General features: G+C 43.5%; 1 non-coding gene across 1 annotated transcript; it reads left to right on the top strand.

The window, feature by feature from the left end:
- The first annotated feature begins 4,065 nt into the window (after positions 1–4,065).
- LOC115871369 lies at positions 4,066–4,197 on the top strand. Its single transcript, XR_004047246.1, has one exon. It is a non-coding gene; the product is annotated as a small nucleolar RNA SNORA70 (small nucleolar RNA).
- Positions 4,198–5,457: the final 1,260 nt, after the last annotated feature.

The raw sequence follows: 5,457 nt of genomic DNA, 5'->3' as shown, positions 1-5,457 counted from the left end.
CAAAGTCAGTAGTTCAAAACCACCAGCCACTCTTGGGGAGAAAGATGGGGCTTTGAACCTCTGTGAAGAGTTACAGTCTCAGAAACCCACAGGCTGTTTCTACCTTGTTCTGTAGGGTCGGTATGCGTTGGTTTTTCGGCAGCTCAGCCATATCCTTCTCTACATTGAAGACTGCCAATGACCGAGGCAACAATCTAATGTGATCTGAACGCACAGAAAGTCTCCGTCAAGGCCAGAGGAAGCACTGTGTCCAGGAAAACACATCCCTGGCAGAACTTAGACTGACTCGTGGCCAATCACCTTTGCTGTTTAGATGCTGCTCTGGGACCAGCCGTAGAAAAACTCAAGTTTACAGGCTGTGCATGCTCTGGAGTCTCAGCCAGAGAGGAGGGAAGTGCCAGGATTGTGAGGGGAAATGAAGGTCTGGAGACAGGAGGTTAATTACCAGGTGTTAAAAAATGTCAGGGCCGGAGCAGGAAGAGCTAGCCGAAATGCTGGAATTCATGTTGCGGTTGCTGGGCAGAGCCCAGGCTCAGGAGCTGGCAGAGAAGATTAAGCAGCAGGTGATGGGGTGTATGGAAGGGAACTCAGAACATCCTACTGGCTCAAGGTGACCTTTCTTTTCTTTCCATTCTTAAAGGACAATCACTTATGCTCTCGTTAAAACGGGCCACAGAAAAGGAGGCAAACAGTGAAAAGTGGACATTCTCCAAGCTTCCCATCTTCCCTGGGGAGAATGAATAAGGCTGTCTTTGTTTGATTCCAGTGATTTAAAAAAATTTTTTTAGGACAAACACAACTATCTATCATTGATGTCCACAGGGTAGCCAATTTCTTTTTCCTGTCCCCTCAGGGAGTCTAGACCTATAGCCAAGTCTTTCCCAAGTTTCATATGCTTCAGGAAGCCCATCACATTATTTCACCTTAATTGACAAATCACTTCATCGATTCATTTTAGCTGAGAATGAAAATAATCTGGGGAAATGTAGTTTTTGTTCATTCATTTATTTTAACTTCTTACTTGTGATGGGTGAAGGTATACAGAGCAGATCAGTTGTCCATTCCACAGTCCATACACATATTGGTTCGTCTCATTGATTGCAACCCCCACAAGGTAGCATCACGGATCCCACACCCTCCTTGCGCTTTCTGTTTCTGTCCCTCCTTTGTTTCATAATCCTTTTGAAATTTACCTTTGGGCAGATGTTGGCCTTTTGATTTCAAATGATTGATTATTCTAAGGTGTGCGTACTCTGCTCGTGGTATTTTCCCCCTTCTAGATCTGTCCATTGTTTGACTGAAAAGCAATTGTTTTAAATGACAGATGACAGTCTACAGCCAGAGACTCTGACGGGACCTGTCTGGTGGAACTCACCACTGGGGTTTCTGAAGCTCCGCAGAAGTGCGCGTCATGCAGTCAACATGAAAGGCACCTGGTTCACACCCACCTCAGTTGCGATAGAATCACTTTCTTTTCTCTACACATGACTGATCAGGCCCCATACTTGGAGACTCAGATTAAGTTATTTTGGAGTGGTACCAAGGAATTGGTACTTCCCCCCCCCCAGAGCTCCCCAGACACAGAGAGGGTTGAAAATCCTTGCTGCTGGAAATTTCTGCAATCAAAGCTGGTGCGAGACATTGAGTGGGCGAGGACACCTGTCAGGGTTTATATGACAGGAGGCCAAGACAGACTGATCTTTCAAAATAATCATGGTGAAACACACAGAGCAAAATGGTCTGAAAGTATTATTTTTTTCTTGCTTAACTGATAAGCATTTACAATGTTGCACACATTTATATATGCCAGCATTTCCTACATACTTTGTAATGAAAGACCTAATTTCTACACATTCTCACCCACACATGTTAATTTCTGCTTTTCTGATACTAGTGACTCTGCACCTCATTGTGACTTTGATTTGCACTTTCCTAAGTAGCAATGTCAGGGACTTTGGGGGAAGACCTGTTGTTCAAACCCTCAGGGGAAAGACCAGTGTGACGTCATCCATCTTGAATTTGTCATTCCTGGCGTACTGAAACAGGAATAACAATCTGATTCAAATGGGCCAATACCACTCCATTTCAGCTCGCGAATGCCTGGGTTATTGATCTGTATGCGCTCCACTTTATTTCTTACAACTTCTAATTTTTCCAGATTTTATATTTCGTACATTCCATGTTTACTGCTTAATGAATGTGTACAGATGCTTCTTCTCATCAGCATGAATGTCCCAGAGCTTTTCTCCATCCACATCGTTGAGGGTGACTCTGCTTTGAGGAGACAGTGCTCCCCCAGTTGTATGTGTAGGGCCTCATCTTCCGGTACTGTATTAGAGACGCATCACTGTGAATCATAAGGCTTTCACTTGCCATCTTTCAGAAGTAGGTGGCCAAATCCTTCTTCCTACTCTGTCTTCATCTAGAAGCTCTGCAGAAACTTTTCCACAGTGAGTGACCCTGCTAGTGGTGGAAACATTAGTGGTCCAGCTTCCAGCATCAGAACAACCTGCAAAACACCATAGGACAACACGCTGACGGGTGCAACTTTTTGAAAGTTGCCAAGGATTTCATTTTACTTGGACCCACAATCAACGCCCATGGAAACAGAAGTCAGGTAATCAGAAGACATATGACATTGGCCAGGGGAGGGTGTGTGTGTGGGGGGGGGCGGTGAGGACTTATCTAAAGTGCTAAAAAGCCAAGATGTCACTTTGAAGATCGCGGTGCACCTGACCCAAGCCATGGTCTTTTTCGTTGCATTGAAAATCTGGACAATGAATCAGGAAGACTGGCGAAAAAGTGATGCCTTCGAATGATGGTGTTGCCAGAGGCTACTGGATATGCCCATGGACTGACAGATGAATGAGTACGTCTTTCTGCGAAGAAGTACAACCAGATGCTCTTCAGCTGCAAGGATGGTGAGCGAGCCTTCGTCTCATGTTCTTTGTGCTGGTGATCAGGAGGGCCTGGTCCCTGGAGAGACATCATGGTCGATAAAAAGCGGGATGGGAGGGATTGATCACAACGAGTTGAAATGTAGCAGTGATTGTATAGGACTGGACAGAGCAGTGCTACTTGCTTTTGTACATATGGTCACTATGAGTCCGAACCACCCCCAGGCCACGTCAGCAACAACAAATAGTCATGGCATTGTATATCTTTTCATGTGCTTATTGCCTATTTGTGTGTCTCCTTTGAAGAAATGTCCATGCAAGCTCTTTGTCCATCTTAAAATTAGGATTTTGTTGTTGAGTTGTAAAAATTCTTCATAAGTTCTGAATATTAAATCTTATAAGATGTATGGCTCTGAAATAGTTCCTCCCATTCTATAGCTTGTCTCTTTACCTTCTGGATACATTCCTTTGATAGTCCCTTTTTTTTTTTCATTTTGATGAAATCCAATTTATCTATATTTTCCATTTGAAATATGATTCTGATGTTATAGCTAAGAATTAATTGCCAAAATAAAGGTCCTGAAGTGTTACCTCTAGTGTTTTCTTCTTCTTCTTCTTTGTCTTGATCTTCTTTTTTCTTGAGCCTTAAAACTTTTAATTTATTTACTCATTTCAGTCATTTTATGGAGAACTCTTACAGATATTATAACAAACCATAATTCAATTAGATCAAGCATATTTGTATAAGTATTGCCACTATCATTTTCAACACATTTTCTTTCTTCTTGAACTCTTTGATATCAGCTCCCCATTATTCCCTCCCTCCCCCATTCCACCACCCAGGAACACTTATTCTTATATTAGAAATAGTTATTATTATTTTTCCTTGTGTTTCTTCTAAAAGGCTTCTGTGGTCTTAGCTTTAGGCAATGGATCCAATTGGAGTTCATTTTTGTATCCACTGTGAATTAAGAAACATATTTTGAGGACAATGACATTCTTCTCTATATTTGACAGAAGAACCTGCATCCAAAAGAGATTAAACCACCTGCCCAAGTGATCAGCCAGTAAGTGAGGAAGTTGGGTTTGGAAGCAAATCTAGCTGTAGAGTTTGGAGCTGGCAGCATTTGCATTTTACAGTCAAACTACCAGTGGCTTATCTTTGCTTCTTCAGCCAATGACGTTAACCGTCCTCCTTCCTGCGGGACCAGTGTGCAATGGCTTCAAACAGCAGCCTCCGCGGTAATGGACACAGCCTGTTGGCATGTAACGGCTTCCCTAAGAGACCTTGGGGACAGCCCCTTGCTCTTTGCTAGCTCTAGCCTGGACTATTTCTGCTGTCTCTAAACTGGGATTCGGGCTGCTTTAGGGAAACCCCAAGGCACAGTGGCTAGGGTCCATATTGCCCAGGTCATCTTGTTCAACCCCAAGAAGCTTCAAAACCAGGCGTGTGTGCTGGAGCATGTGATGACGCCAGGCCAAGTTCAAGTTCCCTGGGCACCAGAAGATCCACATATCCAAGAAGCGAGACTTCCCCAAGGTTAATACTGATAAATTTGAGGCATGGTGGCTGAGAAACGCCTCATCCTGGATGGTTGTGGAGTCAAATATATCTCCAATCGTGGCCCCTCGGATAAGAGGCAGGCCTTGCCTTCATGAAGGCCTTGGTCGCCTTGCGCCCTTCCTGACCTGCGTCCACCGATAAATTGAACTCCCTGCCTTCCCCCTTAAAGATATGCTGCGTATCTGTTCAAATGAGCACTTACAGATCTAGTATATTCTGTTTTTCAGCTCTTCTGCTCTATTGTTTGACAATAGCAGAATTTATACCAGTTTCCTCTTGATAGACACTTAGGTTGTCTCCAAAATTCTGTTTCCATAAATAATTTTGCAAAAAAAATAATTTCGCAATGAACATCGTTGGCTATATTGATGCTCAGTTATCTTTGGGAATTTGTGCAACTGTATCTGAAGAATAGATTCCTGGGAGTAGCATTTATTCACCAAAGAGTATGCCTGCACATTTTTTGACAGGTACCCACCTCACCACCCGAGAAATGCAATTGATTTATACCTTTAAACTTTCAACGACAGTGCGAGAGTGGGAGGGGGGATTTTAAAGGGTGTTTTAAAGCAGGCGCTGGATATGATTCAGCTGCTGTTTCAAAATGACAGGGCCTTGTTTTCCTCATTTCCCCCAACTTCACCCCCTTCATATTTCAGCATGGGCCAGACAAATGCAACAATCCTGCTCTAATTTGAAAAATGCCAAATAAATCACTAGGTTTTCCTTTTTAGGGACACTGCCTTAATTGTTTGGGTGTCGTAATTATACCGAGGGGACTTTGGTGCAGGTGATCCATTTCCTCAGAAATGTTCAATTAAAGTGTGGGGAAGGAAGGACATTTCCAATTTCCTTCTGGAGTGTGGAGGCACTGAATGCTTGAGGAAAGTGACAGCTTCCCATTTCTACCGAATCTGAAATACAGCCCCAAAGAGCGGCGCTCAGAGCCCTGGCCTTGACTGTTGCCCTCCACGAGTGGAAATCCATCCGTCTTGG

This window comes from Echinops telfairi, unplaced genomic scaffold (genome assembly GCF_000313985.2).
Source record: "Echinops telfairi isolate 266 unplaced genomic scaffold, ASM31398v2 ScPeMD7_5592;HRSCAF=6446, whole genome shotgun sequence".
Taxonomy (NCBI): domain Eukaryota; kingdom Metazoa; phylum Chordata; class Mammalia; order Afrosoricida; family Tenrecidae; genus Echinops; species Echinops telfairi.
This window is presented reverse-complemented; position numbering and strand designations above follow the sequence as displayed.